The 22,843-nt window shown below is 35.4% G+C and overlaps 1 protein-coding gene across 24 annotated transcripts in view; it reads left to right on the top strand.

Annotated features, from left to right (window-relative positions):
- The window catches only part of PEAK1 (pseudopodium enriched atypical kinase 1), a 293,418-nt gene that overhangs the window by 109,853 nt on the left and 160,722 nt on the right, over positions 1-22,843 (top strand). For 20 of the 24 annotated variants that reach the window (XM_073801286.1, XM_073801289.1, XM_073801288.1 and 17 more), the window contains one exon: positions 19,920-20,001. The exons of the other annotated variants lie outside the window; for them this stretch is intronic. The gene's annotated coding sequence lies outside the window, so the exon portion shown is untranslated. The remainder of the gene's footprint in view (positions 1-19,919; positions 20,002-22,843) is intronic. 24 annotated transcript variants of the gene reach the window in all.

Genomic DNA, 22,843 nt, shown 5'->3' on the forward strand with positions numbered 1-22,843 from the left:
TTTTCTACAAATTGAAGGTTTGTGGCAACCCTGCATAAAACAAGTCTGTGGGTGCCATTTTTCCAACAGCTTTTGCTCATTTCATGTCCCTCTGGTACATTTTGGTAATTCTCAATATATTTCAAATCCTCCACCAGCAAAAAGATTATGACTCACTGAAGGTTCAGATGATGGTTAGCATTTTTTAGCAATAAAATATTTTTAAAATTAAGGTATGTACATCGTTTTTTTAGATATAATGCTTTTGTGCATTTAATAGACTACAGTGTAGTGTAAACATAACTTTTATGTGCACTTGAAAACAAAAATTTGTGACTGTTGTGATATTTGCTTTATTGCAGTGGTCTGGAACTGAACCTACAATATCTCTGAGTATGCCTGTAGATATATGTCTATGTATACATATATACGTAGACATAGATCTACATCTAATTGCTCTGTCAGCTGAGAGGGCCTAGAAGCAATGAAACTCCAGTAGCAGTGACCACACCTAGTGTGCAAAGTTTGGTTTCTAATACCATTCTCCAATAGGAGGAATCAGGGCTTCTTGGAGAAGTGGCTGATTCTTGCAGTTGGGCAGGAAATATACAAGATGAGTCTGGAGCATCTTGCAGTGCCAAAAAATAAAATAAAACATGATAACAGGAGTATGCCAAAGGGACAAAAGAGCCAACTGAAAGATCTCCCAATGACCAAAGCTATAACAGTTTGAGCAACAAAATACATAAAGTAATATTAGGTTAAAACCCTAAGTATAAAGTAAATATCGATGAGTCCATACTGATATAAACAAATGATTGATGTTGACTTTGGAGGAAAAAAAGCAAATCTCCCATATAGAAGAATTGCAAATAATTTGTTTAGCTACCCCACCCTCAACGAAGTGAGATATAACTCCCCAACTCCTTAAGTTGAGCTGCTCATAGTGACTTTTCTCCAAAGAGAACAGTATGGAAACGGTAACGATATAGTGCTGAAACCTGACAAACTCTAATGCCAGGTGATCGAGGTCAACATCAACAATGATAAGTCTTGTTGATAGTATGTGCCCCTGGTATGATATCATACACGTGACACTTTATCTGTATACTCAAATGCATTATCCCAGTCTAACCATGAGAAGGCAAATCACAGTTCTACAGAATATCTGACAAGTGATCCTCAAAACTGTAGTCTTCATTGTAGTAGGTTGAATGGTGATGCCCCTCAAAAGATGTGTCCATGTCCTAACCTCCAGAACCTATGAATGTGATTTTATTTGGAAAAAGAGTCTTTGCAGATGTATTTAAGGTAAGGACTTTAAAATGAGATCATCCCAGATTATCTGGGTGGATTGTAAATCAAATGGTGTGTCCTTATAAGACACAGAAAAAAAGACACACATAGACACAGAGAAGACAGAGGCAGAGATTGGAGTGAGTCAGCCACAAACCAAGGGATGCCTTTAAGCTACCAGAAGGTAGAAGAGGCATGGAATGATTTTTTCTAAAGGCCTTCAGAGAGTGTGACCCTGATAGCTTGATTTCAGGCTTATGGCCTCAAAACTGTAAGAGAATAAATTTCTCTTTTTCTAAGACGTCAAGTTTATGGTAATTTGTTACAGCAGTCACAGGAAACTAATACAGTCATTAAAGACAAGTTATTATCATTAAAGTTTGAGAAACTGTCACAACCAAGAGTAGCCTAAGGAGATGTAACTACTAAATGTAATACGTTATCTTGGATGGGATCCTGAAACAGAAAATGGATGGTTGGAGGAAAACTGAGGATATCTGAATAAAGTATGGACTTTAGTTAATAATATTTATATGGGTTCATTAATTTTGACAAGTGTATCATACTAATATAGGATGTTAATAAGGGAAACTTGGTGGAGGACACATGGGAACTCTCTACTGTCTTCACGATTTGTCTACACATCTAAAGCTGTTCTAAAATAAAAGATGTATTAAGAAAAGGAAGAGGTACCTTTCCAGGGAATAAAATGAACCCAGAATATTCTACTCCCAGAGCAAGTGTTTCCTTACTGTTGTAATTATGAGCTGGGGGAAGTTTGCCTATTAACAGGACTCCTCTATTTCTTAAACAGAGCATGTAGTCAGCCTTGCCATTCAAGGCAGATGAGGTCACTGGGGAGACAGACCTATCCAGCTACAGAGGGAATCAGTGCAAGTCACCCATTCTAAACAAAGTAGCCCTTTGGCTTTCTTATTGCTGTCCTTCTTTCCTTCCTGAATAATTCAGTCTAGAAGTCATCAGACAGGGCCTGAGAAGGTAGGTGTTTGTGGTAGGGCTGCTTGGAGAAATAGCTGATTCTAGGGCTAGGGTAGAGAAAGAACATGACAAGATATGCTGGACACATCATCCTGTACCAGAAAGTAGGGAATTGCTCACAGAATGAGGGGTTGTATCTGAAGGAAATGGAAGTCACCTTGAAGCAGCACCTGCTGGCCAATTTTTGAACATATTGAGCCTCAAAATAATACTCATTATCAAATTATAGCCTGTTGAATAAAATAGAAATTTGTAGTCATGGAGTAAATTAATGGAGAGAAGAAAATGAATTACGGAATTAGAAAAATCACAATTTGAGAACTGGTATAGTATAATCAGTTTGTTCAGTACTTCTACCAAAAATGCATAACCTAAGTCTAACCTTGAGGAAACATCAGAGAATTCCAAAAGGAGAGACTGTCTACAAGATACCTGGCCTATAACTTTCAAATTTTTAAAGTTTATGACAGTCAAGGAAAAAGTTAAGAACTATTCCATATTTAGACAATACAGAAACTGAAAATTAAATGCAACTCATGATACTAGATCTGATCCCTTTGCTACAAAAGACATTAATGCAATCTAAATGTCCATCAACAGAGGAATGGATAAAGAAGATGTGGTACATATATGCAATGGAATATTACCCAGTCATAAAAAGGAACGAAATTGGGTCATATGTAGAGACATGGATGGACCTAGAGACTGTCATACAGAGTGAAGCAAGTTGGAAAGAAAAAAAAGATCTTACGTTAACGCATATATGTGGAATCTGAAAAAAATGGTATAGACGATCTTATTTACAAAGCAGAAATAGAAACATAGAGAACAAACATATGGATACCAAGGGGGCAGAGGGGGGGATAGATTGGGATTGACGTATATACACTGTTGATACTATGTATAAAATAGATAACTAATGAGAACCTACTGTATAGCTCAGGGAACTCTACTCAATGCTCTGTGGTGACCTAAATGAGAAGGAAATCCAGAAAAGAGGGGATACATGTATATGTATAGCTGATTCACTTTGCTGTACAGTATAAACTAACAAAATATTGTAAAGCAACTATACTCCAAAATTAAAAAAAAAAGACATTAATGGGATGATTGGTGAAACTTCAGTAGGGAAGATAGATTACAAGGTGGTAACATATCATTAATTTGTTGATTTTGATGATTGTATCATGGATATTTGGGAGAATATCTTTATTGGAGGAATTATAAACCTAAGTTTCCAGGGATGATGGGACATAATGTCAGCAACTCTCAAATGGTTTAGAAAAAAATGTTCTTCATACTGTTTTTGAAATTTTCTGAAATTTTAAAAAAATTGTCTTTAAAAACTTTTGATAAAAGACAATGTGGGTTAAGAGGATTAGAGGAGGAATTTATTCAGAATAGCTCTGATCAATTAAAGATTTCCAGACCTTGAGGAAAATTGCAGACATTAAAGGAAATACTAAGATGATCAGGTATCAATTCTAGAAGTAAAAGCTCATGGAGAGAATTTTTTGTAAGAAAAAAAATTTATAAATTGCCTTGGAAACTTTATATTGAATGCATTTTGGTAGTTAAAGCTTTTCATTGACCTTCCTCATTACCAAGGGTGGGAGTGGAAGTTTAGCTTCCTGCTGGGTCCCGCTGGCACAGGAGTTAGGGAAGGAGGGGAATCGACGTGCCACCTAGCACCACTTTGTGCTGTCGTGTTCTGCCTAGGTGCTGTCCAGAAGGATGGAAGTTTAACTTCCAGTGGGCCCTGCTAAAACCAGGGAAACACAGAGGAGGGACAGTGTTTTGGAGGTAAGGAAAAAACATTGACTGAGGAGAAGCTACCAGTGATGAGGAAAAGAATGAAAATTTGAGGTAGAATTGATAGAATAATTTGGACTATACCATTCTGCTATCCTAAACCATGATCCTTGATATCTGAGGCATGTGGTTTCCTATTACGCAGTTTGAATTAAGAGTTTTAAGAAAGAATAATTTTTAAAGGACCATTTAATCCATTATATTCCACCCAGCAATCAGCCTAGGTAAGAAATATGATACGGGACAATTACTGGGTCTCCTTAAAGTTGGAATTAAAGATAACAAACAAAAGAAACCATAGGACTTTTTCCATTAATAATAAAAATGATCAGAGGGCAAATTTCTGTGACTTGACCTGAAATACTGTGATTTTTATTCCCCCCAAATTGCTGAAAATGTTTATTCTCTCTTCTGTTGCTAGTTCAATATGTAATCAACATGTAAACCAACAATACATCTTTGTTCCATATTTGTCTAGTTTAAAATGCTAGAATATCTGACAGCAGTACAGTTGTTAGACTATTTTAAAATGGCTGAGTTTTCCTAAAAACTTTAAATTGAAAACCTAAAATGTAATAAAAATAGCTACCTCCTTGGAAACCATGTGTTTAACAGTACCTTAAAATTTTAAAAATATAGTGCTTATGTTCTTTGGATGATTGAAGTCCCTGGAATATAGTAGGTTCAATGAATGTTGCTGTGAAATGAATGTTGAATAATCTAAAAGGATTGGAAAAGATTGGCATTAATTTCTCATTGAGAAAGAAGAAATGTCTTACCCATATTATTCAGTTCTTGTTTTCTACTCAGTAAAGAATTTAGGATGTGATATAAATGGAAGGTATTCATGTTAACCTTTAATGGAAATCACGTAGAGGGAAAAAACCTAATCATTAAACAGCAAGATCAGTTTCATTTTCTTTGCCACAATTTTTAAAAATGTAGCATACAGCATAGCTGCAGTGATACTGCCCATTTTCAAAGAGACTTTTAAAATCTATTACCATTTAAAAACCTCTGGGATGTCCCTGGTGGCTCAGTGGTTAAGAATCCACCTGCCAGTGCAGGGGACACGGGTTCGAGCCCTCCGGGAGGATACCACATACCACGGAGCAACTAAGCCCGTGTGCCACAACTACTGAGCCTGCACTCTAGAGCCTGCAAGGCACAACTACTGAGCCTGCGTGCCACAACTACTGAAGCCAGCACACCTAGAGCCCGTGCTCCGCAACAAGAGAAGCCACCGCAATGAGAAGCCCACGCACCGCAATGAAGAGTAGCCCCCGCTCGCCTCAACTAGAGAAAAGCCACGCACAGCAACAAAGACCCAACACAGCCAAAAAAAAAAAAAAAAAGAATAAATAAAATAAATAAATTTAAAAAATATTTAAAAACCTATGTTACTAAATCTACTGTGCTGCCAGTGGCTGGTGGCAAACTAGAGTGATTGACGTGGTATATTGCCTAGTTTACTTTCTTAGGTCATAGGAGAAATCCTTTCCAGCTCATAGTTTTTTTTATATTGTTATATCCCTGTGGCTGCCAGAAAAATAGAAAATTCTGCCTGTTTATAGCAGAATTCCTTCTTTGCAAGCAGTTTTCTTTTTCCTCAAGCTATCCTCATCCTCCCCAGCCCTACCCCAAGCCAATATTATGAGAAGATTGGTATATTTGAGCTTGTAAATCTGAAATCTCTCTGCAGTTGGCTCATTCAGGTGCACAAATATCTTGGTTATAGGAAATGACAGTCATGTCATGTAATAATTTCCTGTAGGAGCTGAAATATAGCAAAATAGGACAGTGTGAAATGTAAGGAAGAATATGGCAGAGAAGTTTTTCTGTTTTACAAGGGAAAGACTCCTTTATCTTAGGACAATCATCGAAGTACCCAAAGGAAAAGAGGCAGCAAGTGCTCTTAAGCTAAATTTTCTTCGAGGATTCTTTGTGATTTTCAGCTAGATTACCTGCTTTAAATATCCTGCAGTTGTCCTGGTTTGTAATTAGGATATTGGTAAGCAAAATTTTTGTGCAGAACTCCAGAGGGAACCTATAATCTGTCATAAATTTTGTTTTTATTTAAAGGCGTAGATGAAAAAGAGGGTAACTTTAAAAAATTAATACTTCTTAATAAATCAGCAGCTAAATAGGGTTTTTAAAAATACCTCAACTAAAGAGCCATTTTTTCCTTTAATAATCTAAATTCAGTCCATTTGTTTTCCTTACAGATATTAATTATCTGGAACTTAGCATAGGCAGAAAAGTAAGGGCCAGGAGTAACTGAAATTTTTAGTATACCTGTTTTATTAATGCTACTGGTTATTTGTTTATCCATTACAATTTACAAAGCATATATTCTTAGAACCCACTGACTTATGTAGTTTGTAAAGCAGTATCACTGGGACTTTTGAGGTAAAAACGTAGTACATTTCTTCTTTTTTCATCCTGTCCTCAGATTTCATGTGCCTACAGATTTTAAAGAGTTGTTGAGACATCTTATTGCACTAAGAGAATCCCGCGAGAAATATTTTCACCTGCTTGACCGGGACTATTGACAGAGTGATTGAATTTCTCCAAGGAGGATGAGCTCGTATGTTAGCTGAAGTGACACATGCTTTAGGGACACAGCAGTCACAGGTGTTAGAAACACATTCCTTTCTGGTCTTGTAAACAGAAGTGTATAAGAACATACATTTTTTTATTTGCAGCTTAGAGTGAGTTTGAAATTAGAATTTTTACTTCACTTACCATTTGAAGCAGTGAAAATGTTGATTTTAAGTAGCTTCTGTGAAATATGTGCTTTTTCCTGTGAATGGCAGAAGTATACTTCCCCATAACATCCATCAAGTCAGCTGCTCCAAGGAGCATTCACATTCTGTGTATACCCTGAGAATTTTAACAGATGCAAGTCATACTAAACTCTTCCAAATTCAATTTGATATTCTAACTGGGAATGACAGTGGAACACAGTCTGGACCTTTCAGATCTGCAGTTTTTACAGCTGATTTCTTCTGATTAAGGCCAATTTTGTCTATTTTAGACTAGGCTGGAATTTTGATCTTGATGTCAGAATATGACAGTGATTATCTCCTGGGGCATTCTCTCTGCTGCAGTACCTGGTGCTTTGGGCCAAAGTTCAGAGTGTGTGTATGTGTGTGTATGTTTGTGTGTGTCCATTCCTACTTCTCTTCCTCTCTCTTTCCCTCCCTGCGTTCCTTTCTTCCTTCCTTCTTCCCTCCCTCCCTCCCTTCCTCTTCCTTCCTTCCTTCCTTCCTTCCTTCCTTCCTTCCTTCTTCCTTCCTTTCTTATACTGTTTTCTCCTTCCTGATGACATTTATATTTTCCTTGTTCCCCAGTGGCCCATTTACTCCTCCCTCTCCCCATCCTCACCCTCCTTTTAATTTTTTCCATTTTTTAAAATGAGCTAAAATACATTTAGCATAAAATGTACCATCTTAACCATTTTAGATATAAAGTTAGTATTAAATACATTCATAATGTTGATGAACCATCACCACCACCCATCTCTATAACTCTCTTCATCTTGTAAAACTGAAATACCCAGTAAACAACTCCCCATTCACCTTCCCCCACCCAGCCCCTGGCAACCATCATTCTGCTTTCCAACTCTATGATTTTGACTACTTTAAGTATCTTATATAACTGGAATCATACAGTATTTGTCTTTTTGTGACTGGATTATTTCACTTAGCATAATGTCTTCAAGGTTCATCCATTGTTGTAGCATGTTGCAGAATACACTTCCTTTTTAAGACTGAATGATATTCCATTGTATGTATATACCTCATTTTGTTTATGCATTTACCTGTCCATGGACACTTAGGTTGCTTTCTCATTATTTTCTTTTGTGAGTAGTGTTGCTATGAATGTAGGTATACAAATATCTCTTCAAGACCTTGCTTTCAATTTTTTTGGGTATGTACCCAGAAGTGGAATTGCTGGATAATATTCTATTTTAATTTTTCTGGAACCACTGTACTGTTTTCCACAGCAGCTTGTATCATTTTAAGTTCCCACCAGTAGTGCACAAGGGTTCCATTTTCTCCACATCCTCACCAGCACTTGTTACTTTCTATTTTTTTTTTTAATAGTAGCCATCCTAATGGATGTGAGGTGGTATCTTACTGTAGTTTTGATTGATTTTCATTTTCTGAATAAACAGTGATGTTAAACTTCTTTAAATTTCTTTTCGTGCGTATACTGGCCATTTATATGGCATCTTTGGAGAAATGTCATTTCGAGTCCTTAGCCCATTTTTGAGCTGGGTTGTTTGGTTTTTTGTTGTTGAGTTTTAGGAGTTCTCTATATATTCTGGATATTAATCCTTTATCAGATATATGATGTGCAAATATGAAGATACGTTCTCCCACTCTGAGAGTTGTCTTTTTACTCTGTGGATAGTGTCTTTTGATGCACAAAATTTAAAAATTTTCATGAAGTCCAATTTGTTTATTTTTTCTTCGGCTGCCTGTGCTTTTGGTGTTATGTCAAGAAATCACTGCAAAATCCAATGTTATGAAGCTTTTGCCTTATCTTTTCTTCTATGAGTTTTACAGTTTTAGGTTTTACATTTAGGTCTTTGGTCCATTTTGAGTTCATTTTTGTATATGGTGTTAGGTAAGGGTCCAACATCATTCTTTGGCATGTGGATATCCAGTTTTCCCAGCACCATTTGTTGAAAAGATTGTCCTTTCCCCATTGAATCGTCTTGGCACCCTTGTCAAAAATCATTTGACCATATATACAAAGGTTTATATCTGGGCTCTTTATTGTGTTCCATTGCTCTTTTTGTCTTGTTTTAATGCTAGTACCATACTAGCACTGTAATAAATTTTAAAACCAGGAAGTATAAGTCCTCTAGATTTGTTCTTCTTTTTCAAGATTGTTTTGACTCTTCAGAGTCCCTTAAGATCTCATATGAATTTTAGGATGACTTTTTCTATTTCTGCAAAAAATGTCATTGAGATATTGATAGGGATTGCATTGAATCTATAGATTGCTTTTTGGGTTTTTTTTTTGTTTGTTTGTAATAAATTTATTTATTTATTTATTTTTGGCTGCATTGGGTCTTCGTTGCTGCGCGTGGGCTTTTCTCTAGCTGTGGCGAGTGGGGGCTACTCTTCGTTGTGGTGCGTGGGTTTGTTTTTGCAGTGGCTTCTCTTGTTACGGAGCACAGGCTCTAGGCGCATGGGCTTTGGTAGTTGTGGCACATGGGCTCAGTAGTTGTGGCTCGCGGGCTCTAGAGTGCAGGCTCGGTAGTTTTGGCGCACGGGCTTAGTTGCTCCAAGGCATGTGGAATCTTCCTGGACCAAAGCTTGAACCTGTGTCCCCTGCATTGGCAGGCGGATTCTTAACCACTGCACCACCAGGGAAGTCCCAGATTGCTTTTTGGATGTCCATTCTAACACAACTAACTCTTCCAATCCATTAAGATAGAATGTGTTTCCATTGATTTAGTTATTCCTTAATTTTGTTCAATAATGTTTTTTGTAGTTTTCAGTGTACAAATGTTTCATCTCTTTGGTTAATTCCTAAGTATTTTATTCCTTTTGATGTTATCATAAATGGAATTGTTTTTGTATTTTTCTTTTCAGATTGTTCATTGTCAGTTTATAGAAATGCAACTGATTTTTGTGTTGCCGTTTATTTCTTTTTCTTGCCTAAATTACTCTAGCTAGAACTTCCAGTACTGTGTTGAATAGAAGTGGCAAAAGCTGGTATCCTTCACTTATTCGTGATCTTAGAGGAAAAACTTTCAGTCTTTCACCATTGAGTATGATGTTCCCTGTGAGTTATTTTATATATGACTTTTGTTATGTTGAGGTTAATATTTCCTTCCATTTTTAGTTTGTTAAGTGTTTTTATCATGAAAGGGTGTTGAATTCTGTCAAATGCTTTTTCTGCATCAGTTGAGATGATCATATGTTTTTTTCCCTTCATTCTATTAATGTGGTGTATTACATCGATCAATTGTCATATGTTGAACCATCCTTGCGTTTTAGGAATAAATTCCACTTGGTCATGATGTATCATCTGATTAATATGAACTTGGTTTGCTGTTTTGTGGACAATTTTTGCTCAGTGTTCTTAAGAGATATTGGTGTGTGGTTTTCTCTTTTGTAGTGTCTTTGGCTTTGGTATCAGGGTACTGCTGGCCTCATAGAATGAGTTTGGAAGTATTCCCTCCTCTTCAATTTTTGGGAAGAGTTTGAAAAGGACTAGTATTAGTTCTTCGTTAAATGTTTGGTAGATTTCAGCAGTGAAGCCCTCAGGTACAGGGCTTTTCTTTTGGGAGAATTTTTAAATTACTGATTCAATCTCCATACTAGTTATAGGTCTACTCATATTTTCTGTTTCTTTGTGATTCAGTCTTGGTAGGTTTTGTATTTCTAGGAATTTGTCCATTTCAGGTAGGTTATCCAATTTGTTTGCATACAAATGTTCATAGTACTCTTTTATAATCCCTTTTATTTCTGTGGAGTTGGTACTAATGTCCCCACTTCCAATTCTGATTGTAGTAATTTGAGTCTTCTCTCTTTTTTTCTTCGTTCATCTAGCTAAATGTTTGTCAGTTTTGTTGATCTTTTTAAAGAAGCAACTTTTGGGTTCATTGATTTTTCTCTGTTCTTTTTCTCTACTTCATTTATCTCTGCTCTAATCTTTATTATTTCCTTCTTTCTGCTAGATTTGGGTTAAGTTTGTTCTTCTTTTCCTAGTTCCTTAAGTTGTAAAGTTAAGTTGTTAATTTGAGATCTTTTCTGTTTTTTAATGTAAGCATTTATAGCTATAAAATTTCCCTGCATTCCATAAGTTTGGGTATGTTTTGCTTTCATTTTCATTCATCCCTAAGGATTTTCTAATTTCCCATGTGATTTCTTCTTTGATCCGTTGGTTGTTGAAAAGTGTGTTGTTTAATTTCCACAAATTTGTGGATTTTCCAGTTTCACTTTTGTTGTTGGTTTCTAAGTTCATCTTGTTGTGGTCAGAAAAGATACTTTGTATGATATTTATCTTCCTAAGTCTGTTGAGACTTAATTTGTGGCCTAAAATATGGTCTGTCCTGGAAAATGTCCCATGTACACTTGAGAAGAATGTGTATGTGTATTCTGTTGTTGGGTAGAGCGTTCTGTATTTGTCTGTTAGATCTAGTTGGTTTATTATGTTAAATCCTCTGTTTCCTTACTTCCGTCTGGTCGTTCTGTCCATTATTGTGAGTGGGATATTGAAGTTTCCAACTATTATTGTAGAATTGTCTATTTCACCTTTCAATTTTGTCGATTTTTGCTTCATATATTTTGATGGTCTGTCAGTAGGTGGGTTAACATTCATAATTGTTGTATCTTCTGGCTGTATTGAACCTTTTATTAATATATGATATCCTCTTTTTTAATGAGAGAAAATGAGTATTTTAAAGAACAATGAATCTTTAAGTTAATATACTTCCTCCTTCATTTGCAAAGTTAAATATTTTAAATAGTTCCTCATTGTAAACATATCACTTATAACTTTTATTTTTACAAACATTGACAAATAATTTATTGTTTATATCAGATACTTCTAAATTCTTATTGGAGAAGCATTCCCTGTTGAAGTTTTAGCTGATAAAGCTATGTATGCACATAAAACAGAAAGAGAAACCTTGTGTTTCTCCCTGTTTAAAAACAAGAATCAAAGTAGTTGAAACTGGGTAGTTAACAGCTGTAAAACATAAACTCATTCTTACCATTCTAACATTTACGTCACTTACTGAAATAGATGTTCCTCCTGTGGGCATAATTGTAAGAAGTCTGATCCACTCTTAGAATTTTTCAGTTCTGTTTATGACCTAATGATGCTTTATGCAGTGCTCTGCTGGAATTTACTGGCCTATGTCTTGATGCAGTTTTTTGTAGTAAGATGAGTCAGTTTCCAGTATTAAATAATTCCATGGTAACCTACACAGAGAATAGTTTCTGCTTAAATGAATCAGGAAATGGTAAGCCTTTAGTAATAAGGTTAAGTAAGGTATTTGAATGTTTGAGAAGTGAGAGTTAATTAAACAGACTTGACAGAAGACTGTTTTTCTTCACAGCAGCTGTTGTCTCCAAATCCAATAAAAGTGAAGATGCATCAGTTCTTACTATAATATTCTGTGGAGACTTTATTGATTTAGAACTGTCATTTTTCTCTTCTTTAGTATTGGCCTGTTTTTTGTTATATGTATGCAATGCTTATTTTAGTATAACATTCTTACATATGAGGAAATATACAGCTTAATAAAAGCCTGGAAACCAAGCCACTGAGGTTATCATTTATCAGAAATAGTTCTGACCACCAGTGTTGCCTGTATGTATGAACTATAAGGTCACCTTGAGGCGTATTCTTTATCAGCTCAGTCAGGGTTATTAAAGCCAGAGGAAAATTAGTATTCAATGTTTCTACTGTTTTAAGTCTCACTTGACTTAACTTAGAAGTGCTTTAGGACCTTGGCATACTTTAGGCTGTTCATATTTACTGGTAGCAATTATTAATTGATGAATTGGGATTTGATGTCATCTGTTCTGTGTTAACCAGTTTATTTTGTTTTTCATATCCTGCTTTGCAAATTGTATGTATTATTATAATTGCATTGAGACACCAATTTTATTTTATAAAGCATTCTTTCTTTAATAGGTGTAAATGTAAGGTACAGTTATTAGTTTACTTCCCTATAGTCATGAAAGAACCGGGGCAAGTCCAGAATCTCATCTACCCATGGACTAATGCCCAGCATCCATACCAGATATTGATAGTGTTTTAGGTTTCAATTGATATTATTGGTGTGCCAGATGGTATATAACTCTATGCATACTACGTAAGAACTGTAAGATTCCTCTCAAGACTTAACAGAACCATTATTTTTATAATGCATGTGTTTATAGTGTTTTATATATTTTAGTGTGCATTCATATTATTTATATTTACTTTATCCTGAGAACAACCCTAGGAAATAAACATTATTTTTTAGGTAAACTGAGGTTCATCAAGATTGGGTGTTTTGCTTGGACAAAAATTCAGGTCTCTTGACTTCTTATTAATCCTCTGGTACTCTACAGAGAGAGCAATAATTGTAAAATATTTCATGATTGTAGATGTCAAACTACTGTAATACTAATAATCTCTTATTTGTATAGCACTGGTAATTTTTAGAGCACCTTTTATTATATTATTTAACAAAAAAGAAAATTAGGAAAGCAGAGTTTGTGTTATGATACTTGCCACTGTTTCCTTTATTAGACTCATACATTCATTAATTACAAAGAACCTCTATGTGCTAGGTACTGGATTGGTTGCTAAAGTAAAATTGTCTCTGCCCTCAAGGGGATCAGGCCATTAAGGCACTGTTGGACAGCCATAGACAATGTGATATAAGCTGAGTTTCCTGAGGGCACCGAAAAAAGCTTTTGTTTTTTCTATTGAAGAGGTAAAGGTGTGACTGACACTGTCCTTTTTCTTGCCTTGAACGCAGAGGTAATGCCTGCATCTATAGCAAACAGCTTTGAAGCAGCAAATCAACACAATTAATGGAGCAAAAAGATAGAAAGAGCCTTGGTCTTTGATGACCTTCTTGAGCCTCAATACCAACCCTTGACTACCTATCTCTGGACTTCTTATGTGGGAGGAAAAAATTAGTACCCTATTTGTTTAAGTCACACATAAGTCAGGTTTTCGATTACTTGTAGACAAATTCTCTCCCTCCCTCTCTCCCTCCCTCCCTTCCTCCCTCCCTCCCTCCCTCCCTCCCACCTTCCCTTCTTCCCTCCCCCTTCCTCCCCCCACCCCCACCCTAAATTTTGTAGCTTTCCTTTAATGGACATTTAACATACACACTATGGTACACAGTGGTATAATGAATCTCCATCACCACCTAACTATAATAGTAATTGGCCAACCTTGTGCATTCTCGTACTTTCTCTGTTAATAATTAGAACTTAACTTAAGGAATTCTGTAATAGAAGTATGTGAAAATACTGTGGAAGAACAGGCAAGACTGACTAACTTGGCCTGAGGTGGAGATAGAGGCTTATCAGGAAAGACTTCACAGAGGAGGTACCATCAGCAGAAGCCTTAAGGGCAAGTAGAAAATGGAAGAAAGAAGATTGCTAGTGAAATTTATAAGATACATAAAGGGCCTTTAAAAAGTATGATATATTCAAATAATGGGAAATAAATTATCATGGCTAGAATATACAGTTTATCAGAGAAGTGTGTCAGTAGGTGAGTCTAAAAAGATGGTTTGGTGTCAAGTCATAAAAGAACGTGTATACCATACCAAGAAGTCTCAAGCTCATCTTATGGGTACAAGAGAGTGTAATTAGGTTTGGAAAAATAACACTGACAATAATATCACCTGTGATTCTGGGGTAGAAGATAGAGAGGGAAGACAGTAAACTGTGCCAATGGTCCAAATGATAGAAAGGCATTTAGTGATAACTGTAGTGGGGTTGGGCAGGGGGAGATAACTTTAAAGATATTTCAGAGGAAGAATCAACATGATTTACTCCCTGACTAGGGTGGAGAAGGGAGTCAGAGTCACAATGAATAGATGAGATGGTGCTATTATTGGAGAAGTAATATAGCAGAAGACAGGTTTAAGGTAGGTGCAGAAGATGAGCTTGGTCTTTTAAGTTTGAAGTGCTGGTAGGACATTCAGGTAGATGTATCTGGTGTGCCAAAAGGAAATATAGGACTGGACCTTAGGGGAGTCTCAAACCAGAGAGTCCCATAACTTGTCTTTCCTGCCAGATGTCATATATCACATCATTCATATGTGTGTGTACATATACACACACACATATGTAAATATATATACACATTTGATCCTCATTATTCATGGATTCCATATTTGCAAATTCACTTACTTGCTAAGATTTAAACTCCCAAATCAGTAATTGTCGTGCTTTCACAATCATTTGCAGACATAGGCAGAGTGGCAAAAAAATTGAGATGCGTGATGTGTACATTTTCAGCTGAGGTTGAGCAAGGTGACATCTTGCCTTCTTATTTCAACTCACGTACTATAAAGAAGCATCTTTTTTGCCATCTCCTTAGTGCCATGTTTTTCACATTTTTATGCTTTTTTGGGGGGTGATTTCACTGTTTAACATGGCCTCCAGATATTGTGCTGAAGTACCGTGTAGTGTGCTTAAGCACAAGAAGGTTGTGATGTGCCTAATGGCGAAAGTAAGTGTGTTAGATAAGCTTTTGTTCAGTTATGAGCTGTGCTGTTGGCTGTGAGTTCGATTTTAATGAATCAACAGTATATATTAAATAAGGTATCTCTTAACAGAAGTACACATTAAAAAAAAACTTACATATTGATAGGTTGATAAAATATTGTAAGCAGAGGCTTGCAGGAACCTAACCCTGTGTTTCCCATTTCCTAGAAGCAATGGAAGCACAGTATTCACCAATTCAGTGTTCACAGAAACTTTATAGAACCTAACTACCACACATAGCAAGAATCGACTGTGTGTGTATAAAATCTACTCTTTTATGAATAATCCTTACACTTGTACAGTACAGACATTAGTCTCAATGTATGCTTGAGATTATGGTCCCAAGAAATATATATCTCTCTTTTCTTGTTGAAAAAATAAATCCATATCAGACAAAAACAGTTTGCTCTTGCAGATGGATGATTCCATATTCCCTAAGCCAATGGTCTTTTCACAAAACAGAATATTAAAGAAATATAGGTGACATTGACTGACAGCCTCTTAAATGATCATTTACAGCACACTTGAGCATAACATGTTCATCACCATCATATTGGTAGGCTGCCAGTTTCTTTTATAGCTTGATGTTTTTCTCTTTAGCAGACTTGCAACATTTTCAGTGTCTATTCTCTTAGAAAAATTTATTTTACAGTGATGTTCATGTGTGAGGGGATTTCATGATCCAAGACTAGTGTTTGTGCATTCATATCTGTCAATTTGCTTAAATACAACAGCTCAAAAGGATTTTTTTAACCTATTATTCATGAATGTTAGTTCATATCAGTAGGGTTGTTTTAAAATGGCAGGTATGATGTGAGAGTGAGAATCATCCATCTCTTCTGTCATAACATCAGTGTTATGTTGAAAATTAACATTCAGCTTTGTATCTCTCTTTTTACTGTCTGCAAACCTGAAAGCAGGGAATTGGCATTTACAGTCAAGGACAAGAAGACATACAACTCCATGCAAATGATTTTTAAGCTCCAAAGTGCTTCTGTGCTTATTTACATATATCTGTTTTCTAATCACCTTTCCTCTTGATATAGAAGATGTGCCTAAGGTTGTTATTATCTTATACAGCTATATTGTCAAGTATATAAAATAACAAAGATACAATGATACAGACATCCACTTAGAGATGCTTCAGTTTGGGGTGGCTGATTTAATTGTTTTATTTATTCCTCTAACGTGATCCTCTTCTGACTATTGTGTGGTTTTCTAGTTAATATATTAGGGTGAGTCTTCTCTGTTTTTACTGCAAGCAGATTTTGTGTCATGAAGTATAGTTCAGGGATAACAGCATTTTTTTCCTCTTCTTATTCATGGTAGATAACCTTAATCTTCGCTCTTCATATGGGAATACCTCATACATCTGTTCTTCTGTGCTATGACTAGTGTATTTAAGTTTCAGGATTGATATTCTTTAATTCTGCATTCAGAAAGCAAAATATTTACAGTTGAATTCCTCTGTGAATTGGCATTAAGCTTACTATATTTTCATTTTCCCCTGCTGATTTGGAGCAACCTAATGTTCTAATATTAAAGATTATTTAATGAGATTGACTAGCCCTTGAACTAACTGAAAGAGAGAGTCTGTGTTACCTTATTCCAATTTCAGTAAACTATTGTGCCATATAGAGATATGTTATAATTTCAGGATTTATGTAAAGTTCTTCAGTACATGCTAATTAAATGAGAGTATCTCCTCAAACTTATAAAAATGCAAGAGATTAACTAAAAGATGAAAACATCTTTCTAAACTAATATCTCTTTAATTGAAGTAGAGGGTAGTGTCTGTAAATGGCAACTACATCATACAGTTTCAGAGAAAACTGTTTAAAAATCTTTGGTGATTTACTGGTTGTGTCTCTAAATTTTTTTATATGGATGGCTACATTCGTGAGTTTATATCTGCTGTTTACTATCCCTCCAGTCTTGTCTTACACGTTTCCTCTAAATGTGTCCATTTCCATCTCTGTTTTACTCACTCAAATACTTTAATTTCCTTTCTTCAACAATCTGAACTATTACTCCTCGTATCCCTAGATCAAGACTTTTTTCCAAAGAAACACTGAAATCCATCTAGTTGCCCTTCTCACTGGCTTGATATGTATAAATTATTTGCTGCTTGTTGTTAGTTTTCTTAGTTTCAGTTCCATTTAACAAATATCTCCTGAGTGCTTGTTGTGATAATGCGTGAGCTTGGTGGGGTAGGGAAGTATACTCTGGAAGCTTCCCAGAGAAGATGATCTTGGACCTGAATCTTGAAGAACAAGTAAGAATTTCCTATTCATGGAAGAAGTGTAAGTTTATATCAACAAAGAGAACAGCGTGAAGCTTGACAAATAGTTCAGTATGGCCGTAGTGTGATGAAGTGGGAGATAGGAAATGAAGCTGAAGAGATAGGCATGAGCCATGAGGACTTTATATGTCATACTTGGGCATTTATTTTTTGGGTGAACTTGGACTTTATTCTGTGGATAATAGATAGCTATTGAAGGGTTTGACATACGGTGTGGCAAGATTTTCATTTTAGAGTGATCATTTTGGCAGGAGTATGGTAAATGATTTTGAGGTAGGGTAAGAGTAGAGGTGGGTAGACCAGTTAGATTACTGATTTAGTCATATTGAGAGATAATGCCCTGGATTTGGATACTATTAATAGGGATGAATTGAGGACATAGACATGGAAAGTGTTTAGAGTAGAAATGAATCAGACATTTAAAGTGATTGGTGAAATGTGAGATTACCGTTGGACTTTGATTTGAGTGTCTAAGTGGCTGTTAATAACTATAGCAGGGGATTTAAAGAAGGAATAGATGTTAGGAAAAGTTTTTAATGTATTTTACTATGGTACTTTCAGGTGGAAACATACAGAAGACAACAAGATATAGGAGTCTGATGCTCAGGTGAAAGGTCAGGATTAGAAGTATTCATGTGAAGGTCCTCTCAGTCCTGTTGGGAGTACAGAGGATATGGGTAGAGTATGAAGTGGGCAGAAAGCTGAGCCCTGAGGGGAAATGAAAAAGGAACCCAAGAAGGAAACTGAGAAGGAAAAAAACTCTGTGTCTTTGCCTAGTTTCCCTTGAAAGGAGGACAACTTTATCCTTTTTGTATCCTCGGTAACACCTTGAATAATATAGTATAGATACTCAGTAAATGTTTGCTAGTTATTTTGTTTAGCTGGAAAGCATCTCATTTACTTTGAGATTTTATTTAATATTTTACCCAATTCCATGACTTGACAAGAAATATTTTAAAATTCATATCATTTCATGAGCACCTACTATGTACCTAGGCACTGTGTTAAATACTTTATGCATATTATCAGATTTTATCCTTAAAATAATCCTATAACGGTAGGTTTTATTATTTCCATTTTGTTTTGAAGAACCTGAGGATAAGAAAGATTAAATGACTTGATCAGCTTTTTCACATGTCCAAATTTCATTTTCTTAACCATCAATGATGATCTATTATGTGTTTAGACCAAACGACCATTTGAAAGTCAGTTCTGGTTCCATTGTGATAATTACTCTGATCCAAAGGCACTGACTTATACTAAATTTTGCACTGTCAGTCTTATGTGGATTAGCATGGTAGTTGGACACCTCTCTGTTCCTGAGTGCAGTAAGGCTTTACCTAATTCTTTTTAACTTTCTGGGGGACTATTTTTTCATTTTTCTATTAGCAGTTTGCATTAGATGACTGCTAAATTGCTTAAGGTTCTAAAATCCTATAAATCCATTATTTTGAAAAACTCAAAAACAGAGGTTGCTTAGCATCTGCTAACAGGTTTTAGAGATCTATAGGATAATGACTGTGTTTCATGACTCAGCTAAAATTATATGCAAAATTTGATGCACGTATGTGCATTTTTCTGGGCATCAATTCATAGTTTTCATCAGATTCTCATAGTTGTGTATACCTCACCACTCACCCTTCACTCAAAAGATTAAGTATAGCTCTAGAAGTATTTTTGCATACTGTAATAAACTACAGTGCTTTGTGCAATTCTTTTCTGAGTAGTTTAAGTCATCTTTAACAAAGCATTGTTATTCATTGAAAGTAATTTTTGAGGTAAGGATACTTTTTGTCTATTTAGACCTGTAGTATTTTCTAAAGTAAAACACCTCTTGGTTATTTTATCTCTTAAAAACAAGTCCATTAAATAGAGTGAGTATTGGCTTATGGTAAGTACTGTCTTATAGTAAATTTTATTTTATTTTATTTTTAACATCTTTATTGGAGTATAATTGCTTTACAATGGTGTGTTAGTTTCTGCTTTATAACAAAGTGAATCAGCTATATATATATACATATATCCCCATATCTCTTCCGTCTTGCGTCTCCCTCCCACCCTCCCTATCCCACCCCTGTAGGTGGTCACAAAGCACGGAGCTGATCTCCCTGTGCTATGTGGCTGCTTCCCACTAGCTATCTATTTTACATTTGGTAGTATATATATGTCCACGCCACTCTCTCACTTCGTTATGGTAAATTTTAAAATGCTCAGTTTTAAAGTGTGAGTCAAATGACCTTCACTAATAAACATTCCCCACTTTGCTCTTCCTGTAGGAAAAGAATATTTGAGGTCCATTCCTCAGGAAAGAAAAGGAAGCAATGACATAATGCCTAGAGTTGGTGCCAGTTAAACTGGGTTTGTACTTTTTCTTTTCTTAATGTAACACATTTATTCTAATCTTGAATCTCTTTTTTTTTTTCAATCTCCTGCCTTATTCCAACAGCAGAACTTATAATTTTGAACTTTGCCTTAGTATGGAAGAGACAAAGATGAATAAGATAGGCCCCTTTCTAGGTATTTGTGATGTCTGTTAATATGAACAACAGAATCATAAAAAGCTAGATAAAAGTCACATTTTCAGATAAGAAGCTTGAGAGGTCTGGTAAATTGCTCAAGGTAAAAAAGCTATTAGATAGTCAGTCAAGGATTCAAACTCAGATTTGTTGACTCCAAACCCCATTTACCTTCCATTTTGTCACACTGCTCCTCATTTTATTTATGTTTAGTTGTACAATTGCTTATAACTGAAGTTGAGGACCAGGACCCCATATATTTAATTTAATAAATATTTTTGATAAAGTAAAAGGAGAGGAAACAGTCTCTATTCTCCTAAAGCTTAGAAGATTAGAGAAGGAAACTAATATTTGTAGAGCACTTAGTATGTGCCAGACACTGTCATAGGGTCTTAACATGAGCTAGATCACTTAATTCACAACAGCCAGGTGACATACTTGGTATTATCCCTGTTTTAAAGAAACAGGAAGAGACTGAAGCTCAGAGAAATAAATTGCCCAAAATCACATAGCTAGTAAGTAACAAAAGCAGAATTAAAACTCTGTACTGTGAAAGGTTAGGTAGGATTTACATCATACCTATTGACTTAAAATTGAATATCACACAAACCAACTGAATAGCTGGACAGTTTGATCTAAGCTCCTTTTGCTATTAGTGACATTTGTAAACATTTTTAATTGGACTATTAATAGTTAAGTCATCTTCACCAGAGTAATATTCACATTTTCTTAATAAGCTTTTCATTGTAATCTGTTTGTAAAGATAATTGTTTAAGCTGTGATGAAGAGAGAGTTTAAATTCACAGAATAGTGAACAACATCACATGATAGAAAGGATGTTGAGGTAGGAGTCAGGTCTGAGTCCTTCCTACTCCCAACTTTCCTACTGACTTTTGTGATCTGCCAGTCTCTTAGCCTGCTTTTGGACTCATTTTGTGAGATGAGAAGGTTGAGTTAATGGTTCCCTAAGTCTCTTAGAACTATGAAATTATCCCAAGAGTAAGTAGATTTTTTAATGTGATTCATACGTAAATATCAAAGACTTTTTAGAGATGAGAAGTCTTTAGAGATCACCTAACTGAATCCTCCTATATGATAGATGAAGAAACTGAGACCCTTACATTTGTATGACACTTTAAACGTCCAAAGCTCTTTCACATACATTAATCTCATACAAGCTTCACCACAATCTTGTGGATTAAATATCATCATCATCATTGTACAGATGAGCAATTGAATTGGTCTAGGGTCACATAGCTGAGCCTAAACTAAATGACTGACTGTCAACCTAAAGTTTGCCATGTTTCCTTGCTTTAGTGGGATTAATTACATCTTTGTGATGAAGTCCTGTTGTGGGAGAAAGTGAGAATTCAATGATTTATGAAACAAATCCAAGCAGGAAAAAGAAACATTCCCTAGTATAAAAGTAGTAATGACTACAGCAGTATAAATAGCAGAAACAAAGAGGGAAGGAGGGGGGCAAAAACTAGGGTCTACAAGTTGATTTAATATTTGTTTTCATTTATTCCTGGATTAGGAGTAGGTATAATTGACTTTTAGTATTTTTGTGTTTATCAATAGTGTACTATTTGAATTGTTTTATCCTCAACAAAGTATTGATAATTCATAGAGAAACCATACTTCGTAATAAAGTACTTGTAAATTGTAGATGAGCTAAGGAGAACTTAAGACAGTTAATTCAAAAGGATATAAGACAAACGAACAAATTCGTGTAGGAAGCTAAATTTTACACGAAATTATTTAATTATTTCATTGCCTTTAGTGATGTGAACTGAATTTTCTTTCCTATTTCCACTCTGTAGCTGTGGAAACATTAACTGTCCCCATGCCAGTGATCCTGCTGTGCAGAACAACAAATTGCTTTACCTTGGTAGCTTTCTGTAAATAATATGTATTTTTTTAATTGGAAAGAAAATTATCTTAAAACTAGAATATGGATGTTAGCAGTTATTCTTTTACAGTCTTGACCCCCAATTTTCCTTCCTTTAAAAGGAGGTGATTTTCTAGATTACATGATGTGATGGTGCTTTCTCTGTGGAAATGAAAATTCGGCCATTAATAAAATTTCTATTTTTATTCTATATTAAAGTTTTTTATAAACTATATTCTATAGAACTAATAAATGGAAGGAGGATCTTCCATATGTTTCTAATCAAATAAAACAATAAAGGATGGAATAGGTACACAACAAAATTGAAAGTAACAGTGTAAGATTTCTTAACTTCTTAACAGTGTAAGATTTCTTAACTTCTCTTAAGTTAGAGAAGAAGAATGTTTTTCCTAAAGTCTTTCTTCCTTAAGAGAATTTTAAAGATTCTTTTGCCCTGTTGGCTGACGTTTCTTCCACATGCCCTTCCCTACAGAGCCCCGCCTCGCAACCAGCTCCCATTCTAATGTCATCAGATCCATGGTATCCAGGGAAATGGCATTTGAGGAAAACTTGAATAGACTGGTCTTTAGTTCTGTTTTGAATCTGGCCTCAAAACATGCGCAAGAGTTTTTTCAACCACTGCTTTTAAAGCTCTTTAAAGGAAAAAATGAAAAGGCCACTTCACAGTAGTTGATATTTAGGTTTTGTTTTGAGATAACTCAAGAGCTAGTCTCCTGGAAACTTTAAACACCTGACATAAACAGTTTTTTTTACTGAATTGTACCTATTATAA

This window comes from Tursiops truncatus, chromosome 2 (genome assembly GCF_011762595.2).
Source record: "Tursiops truncatus isolate mTurTru1 chromosome 2, mTurTru1.mat.Y, whole genome shotgun sequence".
NCBI lineage: Eukaryota > Metazoa > Chordata > Mammalia > Artiodactyla > Delphinidae > Tursiops > Tursiops truncatus.